This window comes from Eleutherodactylus coqui, chromosome 5 (genome assembly GCF_035609145.1).
Source record: "Eleutherodactylus coqui strain aEleCoq1 chromosome 5, aEleCoq1.hap1, whole genome shotgun sequence".
Lineage (NCBI taxonomy): Eukaryota > Metazoa > Chordata > Amphibia > Anura > Eleutherodactylidae > Eleutherodactylus > Eleutherodactylus coqui.
The window spans coordinates 15,040,746-15,064,079 of NC_089841.1; the positions used below are offsets into that span (position 1 = coordinate 15,040,746).

Consider the following 23,334-nt stretch of genomic DNA (forward strand, 5'->3'; position numbering starts at 1 on the left):
TTCAAAAATTCCTAACTCTTATTTTATCACTAGCGAAGCTGTCTGGGGGCTTTTTTTGTGTATTTTTCCGTGGTGCTATTTAATCTATTCAACAGCTTTTAAGGATGTTTAAGCGTAGTAAAAAGGGGAAACCACCCCCAGAAATCTTGACTTCTATGGGCTGTGGGGTGTCCACTAGAATAGTGGCAGGAAAAAAAGAATTTTTGTGTATCTCTGATGGGAACCCCTAAATATTTGCCAATTGGTGTAATTGAGATTGTCAAGGTTTCAGCTTGATTGGATAATGTTACGACCTGACTCACCAGCCCAAAAGTTCTACAGACCACTATTTAAAAAAATAAAAATAAATAAATAGTGTGTGTGTTGGGGGGGGGGGGGGGGGGTCTTCCCTATAAAATTTGAAAGGAACATTTTTTTTTTTAAGTATTGTAGAGAATGTTCCTGGCTGCAATTTTCACTTCCACAACTTGTTTGACAAACATATAAAATTGGAAGATATTTGGCCTATTTGGTGGGCCAGACATGGAAAAAAAAATAACTTTTTACCAGTCGTCTCCACAACAGCACCACCTGAGAAAGCCTCCTCCTGGAGGGACAGGAAAACACCGAGAGGCTAAAAGCTCTCCCCTTTCCACCTTCCTCAGTGTTTTTCCTGCCCTGCGAGGAGGCAGGATCACCGAGAGGTGCTGGTGGAGACACCAGCATGAAGTACTTACCAGCGGATTGGAGGGCAGTGGTTCAGCCTGTCCTCCCTTCCTAAGGATCGTCTCCCTGGACGCCACATGGGGTGGTTCACCCAGACCAGGTTCCTCTCACGGCAGCCCATGGGGGGTTCAAAGTGGGTGCCTCGGCTCTCCTCCTCCGTCTGAGGACGCGAGCTCCCTCTGCTTCCTGCCGGCATAGGGCCGGGCACGGCGCTCTCGAGATCCCATAGGCGCGGCAACAGGGGGCAGGGCGCTGCGTCAAGTGACCGTCGCCATGACATCATCGCGTCACCATTCTCGGACGCGTGGAGATGACGGGGCTCAGCGGGCAGGCGCAAATTCAAAAAGAAGGAACCTGAGAGAAGATCTGCAACAGGTAAGCCATTGCTACAATCTGTCTTAAATTTCTCCTGAGTGACTGCAGTACCTATTGCTAAATGAGTACTCCAGCTCTGGACATCGCTGAGTCGTCAGCCGCAGCAAGGGCCGTAAGTAGCTTGTGGGGCAAAAGTTATGCAAAAATCCATTATATTTGTTCTGGAATATTGCATTCTTAGCCACATACCTTTGCTTGTCTGCCCGGGGGATAAAAAAGATGCCCCTCCCAGAACAAAGCTTAAAAAATGTGCAGAGTGCTGAAGAAGGCTGCCGGCCAAGTATGATAGGTCTCTTTGCAAGGCATGCCTAGCCAGGCTAGTTAAGGAGGAATCGGGGGGATTCCTAGAGGATGTTAGGAAGCTGGTTAAGGAGGAGGTACGGTCAGCTCTGACGTCGCAAACAGTGCCGCCGACAAGGGCATCTGGGGTTAGGTGCCACAAAAGGTCGTATTGTCCAGAAAAATATTTGGACTCCGAAAGAAGTTTGGTCGGGTCAGAGCTGGAAGAACCAGCGCCTGAGGAATCCTCGGATGAGAAAGACTACAAAAAATACCTGTTTCATCAGGAAGATTTACGGGTGCTCATAAAATCAGTGAAGGACACCTTTAAGATGGAGGAACCCAGAGAGCCGTGTACAATCCAGGATGAGATCTTCGGCAGATTAGGGGAAGGGCGCAGGCATACCTTTCCAGTTCACAGCAATACTTCCAAGCTAATTTAAAAAGAATGGAAGAAACCCGATGTAGGATCCTTCTCCACCAGGGGACTTAAGAGGTGATACCCTTTTGTGGAGGAGGTGTGTGCAAGCTGTGAAGAAATACCCAGAGTCGACGTCCCGGTGGGTAAGGTGGCAAAAAGAACAACACTGCCCTTTGAAGACACCCCACTATTGAGAGATCCAATGGATCGGAAGACCGAGAGTCTCCTGAGGAGATATTGGGAAACAGCAGCTAGTACCCTCAGGCCAGGAGTGGCAGTCACGTGCATGGCCAGGACCCTGGGAGTATGGTTGGAGCAACTGGAGCTCCATATATCCAACAAGACCCCGAGAGAGCAAATTATAAATTCTCTCCCGATTCTAAAAGATGGCCCAAAATTTCCTGGCAGACACATCAGCGGAGACAGTGAAGCTCTCAGCAAAGGCGACAGCCCTATCCAATTCAGTCAGAAGGGTTTTATGGCTAAAGTCCTGGTCGGGCGATCTAGCCTCAAAAAACAAGTTGTGCTCGCTCCCATTATACGATCAATTCCTTTTTGTCCGAGACCTCGACAAGATTCTCAAGAAGGCAGCCGACAGGAAGAAGGGTTTTCCGGAAGAGAAAGAGCAAAAAGGGAAGACCTTTTTTCGGGCCCCAACACAACATTCTGAGCCATGTAGGGGCAAGGGCAAGACGGGCCTATGGAGTTACCCTAAAGGGGGTAGGGGGAAGAACTTCCTCTTTAAGCCCCATCAGGGGGACCCAACCAAGCAGAAACCCTGACGCCATCTTAGTGGGGGTGAGGCTGGGGGACTTTGCGGCTCGATGAGCATCAATCTGCGAGGGCTCATGTATTCCAGAGGTCCTACAGCAGGGATACCAGATAGAACTGGTGTTCCTCCCCAAAAGAAAAATTTTTAACCAAGGGGAGGGGGGAGCTTTTAACCTCTCGGTGTGTTCCTGTCCAACCAGGATGATGCTATCTCAGGTGGTGCTGTCGTGGAGACTCCTGAAAACCCGATTATCGGGTAGGTATAATCACCTTTTTTAACCCCTTAAGGGCATGTCCTATTTTGGGCTTAAAGGGGTTGTCCCGAGGCAGCAAGTGGGTCTATACACTTCTGCATGGCCATAATAATGCACTTTGTAATGTACATTGTGCATTAATTATGAGCCATACAGAAGTTATAAAAAGTTTTATAGTTACCTGCTCCGTTGCTGGCGTCCTCGTCTCCATGGTGCCGACTAATTTTCGCCCTCCGATGGCCAAATTAGCCGCGCTTGCGCAGTCCGGGTCTTCTCCTCTTCTCTATGGGGCTCCGTGTAGCTCCGTGTAGCTCCGCCCCGTCACGTGCCGATTCCAGCCAATCAGGAGGCTGGAATCGGCAATGGACCGCACAGAAGCCCTGCGGTCCATGAAGACAGAGGATCCCGGCGGCCATCTTCAGCAGGTGAGTATGAAGACGCCGGACCGCCGGGATTCAGGTAAGCGCTGTGCGGGTGGTTTTTTTAACCCCTGCATCGGGATTGTCTCGCGCCGAACGGGGGGGGGGGTTTAAAAAAAAAAAACCTGTTTCGGCGCGGGACATCTCCTTTAAGGATGCAACGATTTTTGGCGGATTTTACTCTCCATTTTTCAAAAGCCATAACTTTTTTGTTTTTCTGTCAACACGGCTATGTAAGCACTTGTTGCCAATTTGGGTACATAGACTATATTGTAAAACTTTTATTTTATTTTTTTTAAGCGTTAATTATGCAGCATAAATGAGACAATGCATTTTTTCTGCGGGTCAATACAATTACAAGGATACCAAGATTCTTATATTTTTTAGGTTTTTTCACTTTTCTGCAATAAGATCCCTTTTTCTGGAAATCTTTTTTTTTTTCTAAATCGCTACATTCAATGTCCTATAACTTTTTTATTTTTCCATGGACGGAGCTCTGTGAAGACTTATTTTTTGCGAGACGGGCATTTTGCCTCAGTTTTTTGCTGTGCAGGATAAAAAGCATGTTCAACTTATTCTACGTGACGTTACGGACACGACGATGCCAATTATGTGGGATTTTAAAAAAAAAATTCTTATGCTAATATGAGATAAAAGTCCCAAAAAAAGGACTTCTCTCCTGCAATGCCTTATTGCTTATTACAGCAATCATAAGCAATGGCAATACAGGAAGCCGGTATGTGGCATCCTGTTGCCATGGCAACCAGCCGGGCTCTCTGCGATTATATCGCAAGAGCCTAATAACATCACAGAGGGAGTGCGCTCCCTCTGTGAACCCTTCCCGTGCCGTGATCTACATAGATAGCGGCAGGGAAGGGGTTAGCAGCGGGAGACCGGCTACCATTTATAGCAGGTTCCCGCTGCCGGATAGCACAAGATCGCTTATGATCTCGCGCTATCCACGTGACGTAAGGGTACGTCCAGTTGTGGTAAGTACCCCGCTGACATGATGTACCCTTACATCATATGGAGGGAAGGGGTTAAAAAAAATCTTAATATTTGCTATAAAGGTAATACAAATTTTTTTTAACCATGCTTTTGTTATTCGTTGAATTCTTTGAATACAAACACATCGAAGTAATGTTTCAATATTAGTTTTTTTACATGTATATTTTTTTATGTATTATATTTCTTATTTTCCAGAGTAATAATAGATTCAGAACCTTCAACTTTGTCCTCTACAGCTACAAGTGGTTAAAGTTCGAGACAGAAGGACAAGATTTTCTGCCTGGATATATTGTTGTTGTTAGCCGTTAACGACCCTCAGTGACCCTAAAGGTGAGCTCCCTCCATGTCTTTTGGGTTTGCACTGTTTCTTCCAATTGTGCGATATCCATGCCAGTATCAGCTTTGACAGTATCAAGCCACTGTGTCCTTTGGCGGCCAGGTCTTCTTTTGCCCCCCCATCCGTACAAGCATTGTAGATTTTTCTAGCGACTCTGGTCTCATAATATTAGGCTAGCTTATCAGACTTGCCTTCCCTTTGCTGTTTCTGGCAGATGCGGGCATCATCCTGCTTTCCACATAACATGAACACTTCTCGCCAGCATGTGAAGGGTTACCTTCCCCAGGGTTTTTGCAGTTCAGCTGTAGGGTATGGGCAATTACCTCCCTATTTAGCTGAGCTGGGAATCATCCCTCATTGCCTCAGTGTTGTTATTTGTCTCAGACACACAGCATAGGTCCTCTGTCCTATGACTTTGTGTTAGGTTGTGCTGCAGGGATCTGTAGTACAATGGTTTCTAGGAGCACATTTCCACAGGTGTGGCATGATTGTGCTGGCTGGGTGTGGTTTGTTCAGGTCAGCCAATCTCCAGGGTCTGTGCTGATACATAGATACGGTCCTCTTTCAGTGGGGTGTCTAGGTTGAGCAGTCATGTTGTCTTCTCTGTGCAGCTTGCTGTGTGACGGTTACCTTTGTGTTGAAGCTTGCTGTGTGAACTGTGTCCAGTACTGATGGATCATGTGTCTTGTTAGAGTAGGGACCGCAAGACACGAGGACCCTAGATGGCTGGATGGATGTTTGGTTATTTTTCAGTTCTATGTTATGCATGTCCACGGAATCCAGTCCGCGGTATGCAATTCTTTGTCCAGTTGGTGTTACTGTCAGCGCATCCAGCATGAAATCCATTTTCGGTCCCTGTGTTTATTCAATCCCCATCCTGGACACCTTTGTGTTGACCCGATGCTTATTTACTCACACGAATATAACACTTTGTCTGCGCTTACTCTGGATTCATTTGTTTGCTGTCTCCCGATCTTTGTTCGGATCCTTTCTCTATTCTCATTGTCTGTGTGCAATTGTTTGCCTTCCTGTCCCTGCATCATTTCTTCCTCTGTGGCTTGCATTGCACTGTTCTGTGTCCATTTAAGGATAGTCAGGCCCGAGAGGAAGATCGTGGGACCGTCCTTGTTAGGGTGCCTACCCTGCTTTTAGGCATTACCCCCACTTTCCCGACTAGCAAAGCGTGAGATGTCCCCTCTGACCACCGAGGGTCAGTTGCCAAGTGTAACCCATAGGTTGGCACGGTGTATCCATACTCATAGTCCATAACAGTATACATAGAGCCTGCTGATCCCTCCCGCAGGAAACTCTCAAAGTTGTTGCAGGAAATGGCACAGCATGTCATCTATGGTAGCAGTACCACAGCCTTTCACAACGGTTGCAACTGCAGCATCTTACCCTCAGTCAGCCTCTGCATCTGGTTCTGGCCCTCATCTGTCTGCCCAGCCATGCTACAAGAGGAACCCAAACAATGCTGTGGGTTCCTCAGCCAGTGGGTTTTTCCGTCAGCTAGAAAAACATTGCGTAGAGTGGATTTACTTTGTGTATCATTTTGCATATTCACACCACTAGTGCTGGATATGGTCTGCATAATAGTATGTACATAGAGGGAGATGAAGCAGATGCAGTATATAAAGCAGGGCATTGCTTACCCTTCCCAGTTACAGAGTGAGATAAGATATTAAAAGTCCCATCAGAGGAGGCAAATACAACTGTTTGTGAGAGGAGTATGACTCCATGTTCTATCCTCTATGTAGCCATTTTGTGAACAGGTAGCCATCTTCTATGCCTCTTTTCATATTCATTTGTCCTCTTTTAGAGGATTTATAGATATTAAAGCTACTCAAAAAGCGTTGAATGAATAACCAAAGCCAAAGCTACATGAGATAGCTCTGGCCGTCGGGTCCAGATGAAGGGTTTCTACATGTTCGCACATGTTCCAAAATATTCTCTCTAAACAACTTATTGTTTAGAATTACTGTACTTTAATGTTCTGAGAAGCTAATCATGTATGAGTCTTCTGTGCTTGCGTGTGTTTGTCTGGAATTTAAATTCCTTTTCTTGCATATTCATATTGTGTTTATGTTTTATTGACTAATAGTAATAAATTAAATTATAATAAATTTGTATTTATGTAATTGAAGCATGTGCCTCTATAAAAACTGCTACCTGTCAATCAATAAACAGATATCACACCAAGTTGTGGTGTGCTCTGACAAGTTATTTCCTGAGCTTCGTTTATCTTCTAACTAAAAATTTCGACCCCAGCAGCATATCGTATAGCAAATAGTTTTGTTTGCACTAACACAACTGTAGATGTTTTATGAGTATTTTTTACCAAGGTTGCAGGAGTTGAAGGAGCAAATTCCACTAATCTGATTGCCGGATTGTGCCATTTCTCAGTAAAGCAAATCAAAATGGTCAAAGTGTTTCGTGCATTCCACGCAATCACCTCACCCAATATTTGCTATTGCCTCCAATGTTGCATATGAAGCAGTGTAGTGAGCTGGACTGCCGCTACAGAATAAAAGTACTTTACCTGCAAGTTAAGAGCAACTGTTCTAACTACCAGTGCATTTACCAAAAGGTAGTTATGCTGGACTTCATTTAATAAGAAGGGAGAGTCAAGACAGGGAATTAAATAGTTCATGGGAATTAGGCATTTCACGGTCGTAAATTCACGTAGCTGCTGAGTGAGGAAGAAAAGGAGGGGGTTTCTAGATCATTTCAATGTTGCAGTTAGAAAAATAGAACAGTGTTAGAAGACAGAAGTCAAGGAGGAGTTCAGAGGGAGGCTGCGAGCAGTATGGAGTGGAGAGAGTGAGCAGGAAGCAGGGGGATGAATGGCCCCAGCTAGGCTTCCTTCTCCTCTGTCCTGTTGTAATTAGAGACGTATTATGTAAACTTTCAAGAAACCCTGTATGCAGTTAATGACACTCAGCTTCTGTCTGCAAACCTGATGTTCAAGCCAGCCTTCCAGCTCTGCTTCAATAAAGCAGCCACAGCATTGTCAAGCTGCAAAGCTCACAGATTTCCCAGAGGGTCCTATTTTGTGAGTACTGGAGATTGTTAGGTCGTGTCAGGTTGGCAAATTACAGTTAGTTGGATGATTGGGTTTGTCAGTCATAGTCAGATTCAGTCTCTCTAGCTAGCCTTCCCTTATCTCATGTGCCTCCTCAAAGTTTGCTTATCTGTGCATAAAGTGTTAAACTGTTTATACGCAAGTTGCATATGCAATTCTGGTGCTTAATATTAATGCAAACAGCCACGTGCCTGAAAGTAAATGGTGCGCCTGTATGTGTTAGTCTTATTTTGGTAGCAAGCATTTTTTATTGAGGCACCCGATTCCATTAGTCATCCAAATCCTGTTGTATACCTTCAACAGGATTTGCAAAATTACAAAGAACGTGTTGCACTCATTTTCACCATGACGCGGCTCCTTAGCCACATCTCAGCAACCACTTAGAGAGTGCAGGCTTCTTCCTGCTTGTGTGTTCACAGATACCTGAGTGCCATCATTAAGTGCACATGCACCACCAGCTTCTCATCTCCTCGTCATCGCAACTCAGTTAAATGATAGACCAGACTCACAACAAACTAGCCTCCGCTATCACTGTCCTCCGCTTCTCCCGTCTGACTCCCCCACCACAACAGGAACTGATGTGCAGCACAACCAAAGTCCCAAGAACAGCAAGGAGTCAGCACAGCCGAGTCACAAACACCGGCCAGGAGAAAACCAAGCCAGCACAACAGGTGGGAGCTCTCCTGGTGTCTCACATCACGCTGAAGGCCGCACTCCTACATGTCTACACCGGGATCTATTATTGTTACACGGTACATGTGTGTGACCGCCACCGGCATGCGACTTCTACATGTAATTTTATTTATTTATTGGTTTAATAGACAGATTTATTACAGGATATGGACAGAAGCGTCTCACACACTTTGGGAGGACTCTTCTGGTCAGTGGTATTTTCTCCGGCGGTCGTGCTTGATGTGATCGTACTCCCAGATGTAGCTCATAACTACATATCCCACCAGCACCATGGCGATGCCTCCGATGCCTCCCTTCTTCACATTGATATACTTGTTATAATAGCGCCCATAACCTCTGTGGACAGCGGCGGCGATCCCATTCGGAGTGAAGTTGCACGTGGAGAGCCAGTTAGGCAGCTGCCCGAGCTTTACATCCAGGAGACGCTTCTCTGCCAGGTTTGCTATCTTATCCGCCATTTTGTCCTCCGGAATGACACTCTGCAATTTTATTTATTTTAGAAAATCTACAAGAAATTAATATCTGTTTAATACAAAGTTACATGAAGGTGGACACAGCGGTCACCAGCGGTCAAGGCAACATCAATCAGTATGCTGCCTGCTTCCAAGACGCCTCTAGGCGCACCTACTATTCAAGGTCTGTAACTCCTATAATTTACTGAATGTTAACTTTTTAAAATTTACAACCAAAAACCAAATGTTCGGCCTTTTGCATTCTGTTGATGTTATAAACATATAGTGGATAAGTTTACACCCCCCTGTTACAATGCCCGGTTTTTGTCATTCCCCTTTAATGTGACCCATTAGCTGTACAATCCCACTGGGAGAACAAACAGAAATCTTTTAGGGCGCAGTCAGATGAGCCTATACGCGCACAAAAAACACACTGAAGGAAATACATGGCCGGGCAAAGCTTCACATGCGCAGCACATGAAACTCTGCCCATTCACTGGAGCAGCTGCGCATGGAGAAGTGTAGCTGCTCCACGAAGAGAGAAAAGAAGCCCCGCAGAGTTTCGGTATTTCGCCAGAGCAGGAAGAGATGGAGTGGGACTATGGGGAAACCACCCATAGCTCCGCTCACTGTCCCTGCTCTGGGAAAATCCCCCATAGCAGCGATGCATCTCTCTTATATGGGGAAATCCCTTGGGATTTCCCCACAGCGCAGAAAAAGGGCTGGAGCTAGCGGTACCTGACCCCCCTAGTCCCTTCCCTAGCCATAACCCCCCATAGTTTGCTATGGGGATTCTCACAAAAAATTCCTATAGCAAATCATGGGGAGCATGGCTAGGGGTGGGGCTAAGGGGGCACGCCCTGTTAGCCCCACTACCTCCTCTCACGCTCTGGGGAATCCCTGTAACCCCACCCCCTCTCTCTCCCTGCTATAGAGAATTACCTTGGGGAGAGAGGTGAGGGGAGTCCCCTACTGCCTCCGCTACTGGGGAATTGCCTAGTAGTCCCTTCATCCCTGCAGGACTGACAGGAGTTAACAGCAGGACATTTGAAAGGTTCTTCTTGCCAGAAGCACCTTTTAAATGCCCTTCTGTAATCAGCGAGGAATCTATTCCCAGCACAGGAGTTTCCATTACCTTCTGCTCTAGAGATGAGCGAGCATACTCGTTTCGAGTAATTACTCGATCGAGCACCGCGATTTTTGAGTATTTCCGTACTTGGGTGAAAAGATTCGGGGGGCGCTGGGGGGAGGCGTGGCAGAGTGGGGGGTAGCAGTGGGGAACAGGGGGGAGCCCTCTCTTCCCTCTCCTCCCCACTCCCCGCTGCAACCCCCCACTCACCCACGGTGCCCCCCGAATCTTTTCGCCCAAGTACGGGCGAACAAGGGGCGTGGCCGAGTAGGTTCGCTCATCTCTATTCTGCTCCCGTAGGAGTCAATGGAAACTCCTGCCGGCACATCTCAGGTAGTTTAGGTGTGCGCTGTTTTGCCCTGCAAATTTCTCACATATGAACGCTTCCATAAGAACCCATTTGTACTTTTAGAAGCGTTGATTTGCCAGGCACCTCCACCCCCCACCCCCCACCCCCCGGTCTGCCTGCGGCCTAGGGTGGAAAAATAAAACTGACAAAACTAAAATAATGTGTTTGCACAAGTGTTCACACCCTCTTATATTTATGGTTGTGTTCAGAATTAGCCAATCACATGTAACCTCCTGTTAGACAGCAGTCAGCACTCCGCTGCCATTATATACAGGCATTCTGGGTTCCCCCATATAAAGTCCGACTCTTCTAGGAGGATGATCCTGACGTTTTCTTAGTTGATTGTAAAGATCTTACAGAAGATCAAAGGGGTCTGATTGTTGGAAGGAGTCAGTCAGGAGAAGGGGGCCAAAACATTTCCGAGACATTACATGTAATATGGAGCACAGGAAGACCGTCAGCAAGAACCTAACAGTGACCTCACGAAGAACCGAACGACCCTAAGAAACTGGTAAAAAGCCCATAGGGGAATTGTTCCGGGAGGCCAAGAGTCCAACAGCAACATTAGAGGAGCTGTCGGAGTTTCTGGTGAGTCACAACCATGTCCCATTTTCTTCATATATCGGGGCTGCCCTGAAGATGGTGGGGGCAACATTATGGGGGGAGGGGGTTATCTGGAACTGGGGCATTAGTGACGGGGAGGAAATTATTAACAGTCCTAAATATCCATCCATTCTGGCCCAAAAACTTCAGTTCTCTGCTGAAAAGCTGGAGGAAATTCACCTTTCAGCACGACGACCCGAAGCAACAAGAGAACGTCCCACCAGAGCTCAGACCTGTACCTCATAACAGAACGGGTGAACTGAATAGGGCGCTACACACCAGACCACAAACCTGAACCCCATAGCAAATCTGCAGATAACCTGAAAAGGGCGCTACACACTAGGGCCCAGACCTGAACCTCATAGCTGAACTACAGGTGACCTGAAGAGTGCGCTACACACTGGAGCCCGGACCTAAACCCCATAGGAGAGCTACAGGGGACCTGAAAAGGGGGCTACACACCAGAGCTCGGACCTGCACCTCATAACAGATCTATGGATGACCTGAAGAGGGCGCTACACACCAGAGCCCGGACCTGAACCCCATAACAGATCTATGGGGGACCTGAAGAGGGTGCTACACACCAGAGCCCGGACCTGAACCCCATAACAGATCTATGGGGGACCTGAAGAGGGCGCTACACCAGAGCCAAGACCTGAACGCTTATAGCAGATCTACGGGGGACCTGAAGAGGGCGCTACACACCAGATCCCAAACCTGAACCCCATAACAGATCTACAGGGCACCTGAAGAGGGCGCTACACACTAGGGCCCAGACCTGAACCCTTATAGCTGAACTACAGGTGACCTGAAGAGGGCGCTACACACCATAGCCCGAACCTGAACACGATAGTAGAGCCATTGGTAACCTGAAGAGGGCACTACACACTGGAGCCCGGACCTAAACCCCATAGCAGAGCTACAGGGGACTACACACCAGAGCTCGGACCTGAACCCCATAGCAAATCTGCAGGTGACCTGAAGAGGGCGCTACACACTAGGGCCCAGACCTGAACCTCATAGCTGAACTAGAGGTGACCTAAAGAGGGCGCTACACACCAGAGGCCGAAACTGAACACGATAGTAGAGCCATTGGTAACCTGAAGAGGACACTACACACTGGAGCCTGGACCTAAACCCCATAGCAGAGCTACAGGGCACCTGAAGAGGGCGCTACACAGCAGAGCTCGGACCTGAACCCCATAACAGATCTATGGGGGACCTGAAAAGGGTGCTACACACCAGAGCCCGGACCTGAACCCCATAGCAGATCTACGGGGGACCTGAGGAAGGCGCTACACACCAGATCCCAGACCTGAACCCCATAACAGATCTACAGGGGACCTGAAGAGGGTGCTACACACCAGAGCCCAGACCTAAACCCCATAGCAGATCTGTGGGGGCCCTTTAGAGGGGGCTACACACCAGAGCCCGGACCTGAACCCCATAGCAGATCTGTGGGGGACCTAAAGAGGGCGCTACACACCAGAGCCCAGACCTGAACCCCATAGCAGATCTGTGGATGACCTGAAGAGGGTGCTACACACCAGAGCCCGGAGCTGAACCCCATAACAGATCTATGGGGGACCTGAAGAGGGCGCTACACACCAGAGCCCGGAGCTGAACCCCATAACAGATCTATGGGGGACCTGAAGAGGGCGCTACACACCAGAGCCCGGAGCTGAACCCCATAACAGATCTATGGGGGACCTGAAGAGGGCGCTACACACCAGAGCCCGGACCTGAACCCCATAACAGATCTATGGGGGACCTGAAGAGGGCGCTACACACCAGAGCCCGGACCTGAACCCCATAGCAGATCTACGGGGGACCTGAGAAAGGCGCTACACACCAGATCCCAGACCTGAACCCCATAACAGATCTACAGGGGACCTGAAGAGGGTGCTACACACCAGAGCCCAGACCTAAACCCCATAGCAGATCTGTGGGGGACCTGAAGAGGGGGGCTAGACACCAGAGCCCGGACCTGAACCCCATAACAGATCTATGGGGGACCTGAAGAAGGCGCTACACACCAGAGCCCGGACCTGAACCCCATAACAGATCTATGGGGGACCTGAAGAGGGCGCTACACACCAGAGCCCGGAGCTGAACCCCATAACAGATCTATGGGGGACCTGAAGAGGGCGCTACACACCAGAGCCCGGAGCTGAACCCCATAACAGATCTATGGGGGACCTGAAGAGGGCGCTACACACCAGAGCCCGGACCTGAACCCCATAACAGATCTATGGGGGACCTGAAGAGGGCGCTACACACCAGAGCCCGGACCTGAACCCCATAGCAGATCTACGGGGGACCTGAGAAAGGCGCTACACACCAGATCCCAGACCTGAACCCCATAACAGATCTACAGGGGACCTGAAGAGGGTGCTACACACCAGAGCCCAGACCTAAACCCCATAGCAGATCTGTGGGGGACCTGAAGAGGGGGGCTAGACACCAGAGCCCGGACCTAAACCCCATAGCAGATCTGTGGGGGACCTAAAGAGGGCGCTACACACCAGAGCCCAGACCTGAACCCCATAACAGATCTGTGGATGACCTGAAGAGGGTGCTACACACCAGAGCCTGGGCCTTAACCCCATTGCAGAGCTACAGGGGACCTGAAGAGGGCGCTACACATCAGAGGCCACACCTGAACCCCATAGCAGATCTGTGGATGACCTGAAGAGGGTGCTACACACCAGAGCCCAAACCTGAACACGAGAGCAGAGCTATTGGTAACCTGAAGAGGGCGCTACACAATAGAGCCCGGACCTAAACCCCATAGCAGAGCTACAAGGGACCTGAAAAGGGGGCGACACACCAGAGCCCGGACCAAAACCCCATAGCAGATCTGTGGGGGACCTGAAGAGGGCGCTACACACCAGAGCCCGGACCTGTACCCCATAACAGATCTATGGGGGACCTGAAGAGGGCGCTACACACCAGAGCCCGGACCTGAACCCCATAACAGATCTATGGGGGACCTGAAGAGGGCGCTACACACCAGAGCCCGGAACTGAACCCCATAGCAGATCTGTGGATGACCTGCATAGGGCGCTACACCAGAGTCAAGACCTATACCCCATAGCAGATCTACAGGGGACCTGAAGAGGGCTCTACACACCAGAGCCCAGACCTGTACCCCACAGCAGATTTGTGAATGACCTGAAGAGGGCACTACACACCAGAGCCAAGACCTGAACCCCATAGCAGATCTAGGGGGACCTGAAGAGGGCGCTACACAACAGTGCCCAGACCTGAACCCCATAACGGATCTACGGGGGACCTGAAGGGGGCACTACACACCAGAGCCTGGACCTGAACCGCATAGCAGATCTGTGGATGACCTGAAGAGGGCGCTACACATCAGACCCCGGACCTGAACCACATAACAGATCTATCGGGGACCGGAAGAGGGTGCTACACAGCAGAGCCCGGACCTGAACCCCATAACAGATCTATGGGGGACCTGAAGAGGGTGCTACACAGCAGAGCCCGGACCTGAACCCCATAACAGATCTATGGGGGACCTGAAGAGGGTGCTACACAGCAGAGCCCGGACCTGAACCCAATAACAGATCTATGGGGGACCTGAAGAGGGTGCTACACACCAGAGCTGGGACCTGAACCCATAGCAGAACTACGGGGGACCTAAAGAGGGCGCTACATAGCAGAGCCCAAACCTGAACCCCATAGCAGATCTGTGGGGGGACCTGATGAGGGCGCTACACACCAGAGCCCAGATCTGAACCCCATAGCAGAGCTAGAAGGGACGTGAATAATGCGCTACACACCAGAGCCCAGACCTGAACCCCATAGCAGGTCTGTGGATGACCTAAAGAGGGCGCTACACACCAGAGCCCAGAGCTGAACCCGATAGCAGATCTGTAGGGGACCTGAAGAGGGCACTACACACCAGAGCCCGGACCTGAACCGCATAGCAGATCTGTGGACGACCTGAAGAGGGCGCTACACATCAGAGCCCGGACCTGAACCCCATAACAGATCTATGGGGGACCTGAAGAGGGCGGTACACACCAGAGCTGGGACCTGAACCCCATAGCAGTTCTGTGGATGAGCTGAAGAGTGCGCTACACACCAGAGCTGGGACCTGAACCCCATAACAGAACTACGGGGGACCTGAAGAGGGCGCTACATAGCAGAGCCCAAACCTGAACCCCATAGCAGATCTGTGGGGGGACCTAAAGAGGGCGCTACACACCAGAGCCCAGACCTGAACCCCATAGCAGAGCTACAAGGGACCTGAAGAGGGCGCTACACACCAGAGCCAAGACCTGAACCCCATAGCAGATCTACGGGGGATCTGAAGAGGGCGCTACACACCAGAGCCCGGACCTGAACCACATAGCAGATCTATGGGGGACCTGAAGAGGGCGCTACACACTAGAGCCCAGACCTGAACCCCATACCAGATCTGTGGGGGACCTGAAGAGGGCGCTACACACCAGAGCCCAGACCTAAACCCCATACCAGATCTGTGGGGGACCTGAAGAGGGCGCTACACACCAGAGCCCAGACCTGAACCCCATAGCAGGTCTGTGGATGACCAAAAGAAGGCACTACACACCAGAGCCCAGATCTGAACCCCATAGCAGATCTGTGGGGGGACCTGAAGAGGGCGCTACACACCAGAGCCTAGACCGCATAGCAGATCTGTGGATGACCTGAAGAGGGCGCTACACACCAGAGCCCAGACCTGAACCGCATAGCAGAGCTACAAGGGACCTGAAGAGGGCGCTACACACCAGAGCCAAGACCTGAACCCCATAGCAGATCTATGGGGGATCTGAAGAGGGCGCTACACACCAAAGCCCGGACCTGAACCACATAGCAGATCTGTGGGAGACCTGAAGAGGGCGCTACACACCAGAGCCCAGACCTGAACCCCATATCAGATCTGTGGGGGACCTGAAGAGGGCGCTACACACCAGAGCCCAGACCTGAACCCCATACCAGATCTGTGGGGGACCTGAAGAGGGCGCTACACACCAGAGCCCAGACCTAAACCCCATACCAGATCTGTGGGGGACCTGAAGAGGGCGCTACACACCAGAGCCCAGACCTGAACCCCATAGCAGGTCTGTGGATGACCAAAAGAAGGCACTACACACCAGAGCCCAGATCTGAACCCCATAGCAGATCTGTGGGGGGACCTGAAGAGGGCGCTACACACCAGAGCCTAGACCGCATAGCAGATCTGTGGATGACCTGAAGAGGGCGCTACACACCAGAGCCCAGACCTGAACCGCATAGCAGAGCTACAAGGGACCTGAAGAGGGCGCTACACACCAGAGCCAAGACCTGAACCCCATAGCAGATCTATGGGGGATCTGAAGAGGGCGCTACACACCAAAGCCCGGACCTGAACCACATAGCAGATCTGTGGGGGACCTGAAGAGGGCGCTACACACCAAAGCCCGGACCTGAACCACATAGCAGATCTGTGGGGGACCTGAAGAGGGCGCTACACACCAGAGCTGGGACCTGAACTACATAGCAGATCTGTGGGGGACCTGAAGAGGGCGCTACACACCAGAGCCCAGACCTGAACCACATAGCAGATCTGTGGGGGACCTGAAGAGGGCGCTACACACCAGAGCCCAGACCTGAACCCCATAGCAGATCTGTGGGGGACCTGAAGAGGGCGCTACACACCAGAGCTGGGACCTGAACCCCATAGCAGGTCTGTGGGGAACCTGAAGAGGGCGCTACACACCAAAGCCCGGACCTGAACCAATAGCAGATCTGTGGGGGACCTGAAGAGGGTGCTACACACCAGAGCCCAGACCTGAACCCCATATCAGATCTGTGGGGGACCTGAAGAGGGCGCTACACACCAGAGCCCAGACCTGAACCCCATACCAGATCTGTGGGGGACCTGAAGAGGGCGCTACACACCAGAGCCCAGACCTAAACCCCATACCAGATCTGTGGGGGACCTGAAGAGGGCGCTACACACCAGAGCCCAGACCTGAACCCCATAGCAGGTCTGTGGATGACCAAAAGAAGGCACTACACACCAGAGCCCAGATCTGAACCCCATAGCAGATCTGTGGGGGGACCTGAAGAGGGCGCTACACACCAGAGCCTAGACCGCATAGCAGATCTGTGGATGACCTGAAGAGGGCGCTACACACCAGAGCCCAGACCTGAACCGCATAGCAGAGCTACAAGGGACCTGAAGAGGGCGCTACACACCAGAGCCAAGACCTGAACCCCATAGCAGATCTATGGGGGATCTGAAGAGGGCGCTACACACCAAAGCCCGGACCTGAACCACATAGCAGATCTGTGGGGGACCTGAAGAGGGCGCTACACACCAAAGCCCGGACCTGAACCACATAGCAGATCTGTGGGGGACCTGAAGAGGGCGCTACACACCAGAGCCCAGACCTGAACTACATAGCAGATCTGTGGGGGACCTGAAGAGGGCGCTACACACCAGAGCCCAGACCTGAACCACATAGCAGATCTGTGGGGGACCTGAAGAGGGCGCTACACACCAGAGCCCAGACCTGAACCCCATAGCAGATCTGTGGGGGACCTGAAGAGGGCGCTACACACCAGAGCTGGGACCTGAACCCCATAGCAGGTCTGTGGGGAACCTGAAGAGGGTGCTACACACCAGAGCCCAGACCTGAACCCCATAGCAGATCTGTGGGGGACCTGAAGAGGGCGCTACACACCAGAGCCCAGACCTGAACCCCATAGCAGATCTGTGGGGGACCTGAAGAGGGCGCTACACACCAGAGCTGGGACCTGAACCCCATAGCAGGTCTGTGGGGAACCTGAAGAGGGCGCTACACACCAGAGCCCAGACCTGAACCCCATAGCAGATCTGTGGGGGACCTGAAGAGGGCGCTACACACCAGAGCCCAGACCTGAACCCCATAGCAGATCTGTGGGGGACCTGAAGAGGGCGCTACACACCAGAGCCCAGACCTGAACCCCATAGCAGATCTGTGGGGGACCTGAAGAGGGCGCTACACACCAGAGCCCAGACCTGAACCCCATAGCAGATCCGTGGGGGACCTGAAGAGGGCGCTACACACCAGAGCCCAGACCTGAACCCCACAGCAGATTTGTGGATGACCTATAGAGGGCGCTACACACCAGATGCTCTCACAAAGAAGAGTGGGCCAACATCTCCAACTGAGGATGTGTCACCGACCCTCAGAGCCTGAATGGCGTCATAAGGTCACAGGTGACATCCACAGAGGATTACTGATAGAGTGTGCTTATTAATACATTATTCCAGTACTCACCTCCCTGCAGTCCTGATGGGGATTATCCTCCTCTCATCGAACACTCCTGCCCAGTGATTCAGAAAGGAGAGGACAGACAGACCTGCAGAGCCAGACGGCAGCCGTGTGCTTCCAGGACCTGTGATGATGTCACTGTGTGGGAGGAGCCAGGTATCACATGACCAGAGAAGATTAGTGAATGCAGAACTGTGCTGTGGTGGTTGTGATTCCTGTTAGATGAGCTGAAGAGAGCAGAATGTAGCAGAGCTGTGTCTGTGATGTGTGGGGGTCAGGATGGATGGAGTAGAGCTGTGTGTGTGATGTGGGGGGGTCAGGATGGATGGAGTAGAGCTGTGTGTGATGTGTGGGGGTCAGGATGGATGATGTAGAGCTGTGTGTGATGTGTGGGGGTCAGGATGGATGGAGTAGAGCTGTGTGTGTGATGTGTGGGGGTCAGGATGGATGGAGTAGAGCTGTGTGTGATGTGTGGGGGTCAGGATGGATGGAGTAGAGCTGTGTGTGTGATGTGTGGGGTTCAGGATGGATGGAGTAGAGTTGTGTGTGATGTGTGGGGGTCAGGATGGATGGAGTAGAGCTGTGTGTGTGTGATGTGTGGGGGTCAGGATGGATGGAGTAGAGCTGTGTGTGATGTGTGGGGGTCAGGATGAATGGCGTAGAGCTGTGTGTGATGTGTGGGGGTCAGGATGGATGGAGTAGAGCTGTGTGTGTGATGTGTGGGGGTCAGGATGGATGGAGTAGAGCTGTGTGTGTGATGTGTGGGGGTCAGGATGGATGGAGTAGAGCTGTGTGTGTGATGTGTGGGGGTCAGGATGGATGGAGTAGAGCTGTGTGTGTGATGTGTGGGGGTCAGGATGGATGGAGTAGAGCTGTGTGTGTGATGTGTGGGATAAGGATGGATGGAGTAGAGCTGTGTGTGATGTGTGGGGGTCAGGATGGATGGAGTAGAGCTGTGTGTGTGATGTGTGGGGGTCAGGATGGATGGAGTAGAGCTGTGTGTGTGATGTGTGGGGGTCAGGATGGATGCAGTAGAGCTCTGTGTGTGTGATGTGTGGGGGTCAGGATGGATGGAGTAGAGCTGTGTGTGTGATGTGTAGGGGTCAGGATGGATGGAGTAGAGCTGTGTGTGATGTGTGGGTGTCAGGATGGATGGAGTAGAGCTGTGTGTGTGATGTGTGGGGGTCAGGATGGATGGAGTAGAGCTGTGTGTGTGATGTGTGGGGGTCAGGATGGATGGAGTAGAGCTGTGTGTGTGATGTGTGGGGGTCAGGATGGATGCAGTAGAGCTGTGTGTGTGATGTGTGGGGATCAGGATGGATGGAGTAGAGCTGTGTGTGTGATGTGTGAGGGTCAGGATGGATGGAGTAGAGCTGTGTGTGTGGGGGTCAGGATGGATGGAGTAGAGCTGTGTGTGTGATGTGTGGGGGTCAGGATGGATGGAGTAGAGCTGTGTGTGTGATGTGTGGGGGTCAGGATGGATGGAGTAGAGCTGTGTGTGTGATGTGGGGGGGTCAGGATGGATGGAGTAGAGCTGTGTGTGTGATGTGTGGGGGTCAGGATGGATGGAGTAGAGCTGTGTGTGTGATGTGTGGGGGTCAGGATGGATGGAGTAGAGCTGTGTGTGTGATGTGTGGGGGTCAGGATGGATGGAGTAGAGCTGTGTGTGTGTGATGTGTGGGGGTCAGGATGGATGGAGTAGAGCTGTGTGTGATGTGTGGGGGTCAGGATGGATGGAGTAGAGCTGTGTGTGTGATGTGGGGGGGTCAGGATGGATGGAGTAGAGCTGTGTGTGATGTGTGGGGGTCAGGATGGATGGAGTAGAGCTGTGTGTGTGATGTGTGGGGGTCAGGATGGATGGAGTAGAGCTGTGTGATGTGTGGGGGTCAGGATGGTTGGAGTAGAGCTGTGTGTGTGATGTGTGGGGGTCAGGATGGATGTAGTAGAGCTGTGTGTGTGATGTGTGGGGGTCAGGATGGATGGAGTAGAGCTGTGTGTGTGTGATGTGTGGGGGTCAGGATGGATGGAGTAGAGCTGTGTGTGATGTGTGGGGGTCAGGATGGATGGAGTAGAGCTGTGTGTGATGTGTGGGGGTCAGGATGGATGGAGTAGAGCTGTGTGTGTGATGTGTGGGGGTCAGGATGGATGGAGTAGAGCTGTGTGTGTGATGTGTGGGGGTCAGGATGGATGGAGTAGAGCTGTGTGTGTGATGTGTGGGGGTCAGGATGGATGGAGTAGAGCTGTGTGTGTGATGTGTGAGGGTCAGGATGGATGGAGTAGAGCTGTGTGTGTGATGTGGGGGGTCAGGATGGATGGAGTAGAGCTGTGTGTGTGATGTGGGGGGTCAGGATGGATGGAGTAGAGCTGTGTGTGATGTGGGGGGTCAGGATGGATGGAGTAGAGCTGTGTGTGTGATGTGTGGGGGTCAGGATGGATGGAGTAGAGCTGTGTGTGTGATGTGGGGGGTCAGGATGGATGGAGTAGAGCTGTGTGTGTGATGTGTGGGGTCAGGATGGAGTATAGCTGTGTGTGTGATGTGTGGGGGTCAGGATGGATGGAGTAGAGCTGTGTGTGTGATGTGTGGGGGTCAGGATGGATGGAGTAGAGCTGTGTGTGTGATGTGTGGGGATCAGGATGGATGGAGTAGAGCTGTGTGTGTGATGTGTGGGGGTCAGGATGGATGGAGTAGAGCTGTGTGTGATGTGTGGGGGTCAGGATGGATGGAGTAGAGCTGTGTGTGTGGGGTCAGGATGGATGGAGTAGAGCTGTGTGTGATGTGTGGGGGTCAGGATGGATGGAGTAGAGCTGTGTGTGTGGGGTCAGGATGGATGGAGTAGAGCTGTGTGTGATGTGTGGGGGTCAGGACGAATGGAGTAGAGCTGTGTGTGTGATGTGTGGGGGTCAGGATGGATGGAGTAGAGCTGTGTGTGTGATCTGTGGGGGTCAGGATGGATGGAGTAGAGCTGTGTGTGTGTGTGATGTGTGGGGGTCAGGATGGATGGAGTAGAGCTGTGTGTGATGTGTGGGGGTCAGGATGCATGGAGTAGAGCTGTGTGTGATGTGTGGGGGTCAGGATGGATGGAGTAGATCTGTGTGTGATGTGTGGGGGTCAGGATGGATGGAGTAGAGCTGTGTGTGATGTGTGGGGGTCCGGATGGATGGAGTAGAGCTGTGTGTGATGTGTGGGGGTCCGGATGGATGGAGTAGATCTGTGTGTGATGTGTGGGGGTCAGGATGGATGGAGTAGAGCTGTGTGTGATGTGTGGGGGTCCGGATGGATGGAGTAGAGCTGTGTGTGATGTGTGGGGGTCAGGATGGATGGAGTAGAGCTGTGTGTGATGTGTGGGGGTCCGGATGGATGGAGTAGAGCTGTGTGTGATGTGTGGGGGTCAGGATGGATGGAGTAGAGCTGTGTGTGATGTGTGGGGGTCAGGATGGATGGATGGAGTAGAGCTGTGTGTGATGTGTGGGGGTCAGGATGGATGGAGTAGAGCTGTGTGTGTGATGTGTGGGGGTCAGGATGGATGGAGTAGAGCTGTGTGTGTGATGTGTGGGGGTCAGGATGGATGGAGTAGAGCTGTGTGTGTGATGTGTGGGGGTCAGGATGGATGGAGTAGAGCTGTGTGTGTGATGTGTGGGGTTCAGGATGGATGGAGTAGAGTTGTGTGTGATGTGTGGGTTCAGGATGGATGGAGTAGAGCTGTGTGTGTTTTGTGTGGGGGTCAGGATGGATGGAGTACAGCTGTGTGTGATTGAGCTAATATATGGTTTTCTCCAGCAGGTTTCGGGGTATTCTGTAGCTTCCAAATTGTATAGTGTGCACACATCATCGACCAGATCAGACCCAAGTTATCAGTCTCATGTCAAAAATGGCTGTCTGGGCAGGAACGTCCAAATAGCCTCTTTTATTGCAAGACTTAACACTTGCCCTTTATGGGCGTTTAACAGATTACATCAGTAACATATATATATTCTTATTCGCTGGGTTATATAGAATTCCCCCTCTCCCCACCTCTCTCAAGTAGGAGCCTTTGTCTTAACAACATGTGGTCAAAACTGAAACGGAAGTATCTCTTTGTTGGAGAATTTTCTGTGTGGGGGATGGGAAAGGACTGGGAAAACACTCAGTATTGAATACAAGTAATAACACTGTGATTTAACTCTTTCCTTATGCAGCAGAGTTCCACATTAGGCTAAAGTCACAAAACACACATCTTTTCACCATGCCATTGTCCAGCAATTACTATAATGAAATTATGCAGTTGTTAGCCTCTAAGAGTTAGGCCGCCTGCAGACGAGCGGGTCGGATCCGGCAGCGAGGATTCTCGCCGCGGGACCCGACCCGAGAGCCTGCAGGGACGAGCGCGTACTCACCCGCCCCTGGCGGCCCCGGCTCTTTAACGTGCCGGCTGCGGCGCAGCCGGCGCATGCGCAGACTGGTACCGGCGGCCGGGTGAGTGCGTGCCCCGCACAAAAATAGGACATGCCGCGGTTTGTTTGCCACGCGAGATTTCGCGCGGCCAAACCGCGGCCGTCTGCATAGGACTTTCAGCGGCAGAAAAACCCGCGGGAAATACCGCCGCGGGATTTCCGCCCGTGTGCAGGCGGCCTTAAAGTCACTACAGCTGCGTAATACATCTAGTTTAGTACAAATCGATAGACATTTTACACTGACTAATCATCATGTCTATCACAACCCTCCCTTAAAATGTCTATCCTCTAACTCTTCCCATCAAATTTTCACAGGTCTGTGCTCGTGAGCCTATAGTCGGAGCTCGTTGAAGGTTCGATTTAGGGTCTTCCATGGGGTGTAGGACTTGTCCACTCCTTCTGGGGATGCATCCAGCAAACTCATTGTGGGAGCGGCTTTTCCAGCATCCGTTTCACATTTCTTTCTGACACAGGTGATAACACAGCAGACTAGAACGAAAAAGATAATCAGTTCACGTACAACAGCGACGCCCATCTGTGCCAGGATCCTTTACCACCCGCTCATCTATGGCGAGTACTGGTCCCAAAGGTTAGCTCTTTTTAGTTAGTGCGGTCAACTTCTTTAATGGCAACTGCGTCTTTACCCGCGGGTCACGTGTTGTCTGGAATGTAGGTACAAGTCTCCCCAATCATCTTACAGACACCCCCCTTTTTAGCTAAAATCATATCTAAGGCCA

The 23,334-nt window shown here is 51.2% G+C and overlaps 1 protein-coding gene and 1 pseudogene across 1 annotated transcript in view; both read right to left on the bottom strand.

Moving 5' to 3' along the window:
- The window catches only part of LOC136628993 (oocyte zinc finger protein XlCOF7.1-like), a 129,226-nt gene extending 110,952 nt beyond the window's left edge, over positions 1-18,274 (bottom strand). Inside the window, exon 1 of the mRNA XM_066605084.1 lies at positions 18,173-18,274. The gene's annotated coding sequence lies outside the window, so the exon portion shown is untranslated. The remainder of the gene's footprint in view (positions 1-18,172) is intronic.
- LOC136629063 (ATP synthase subunit f, mitochondrial pseudogene) lies at positions 8,430-18,276 on the bottom strand (annotated as a pseudogene).
- Positions 18,277-23,334: the final 5,058 nt, after the last annotated feature.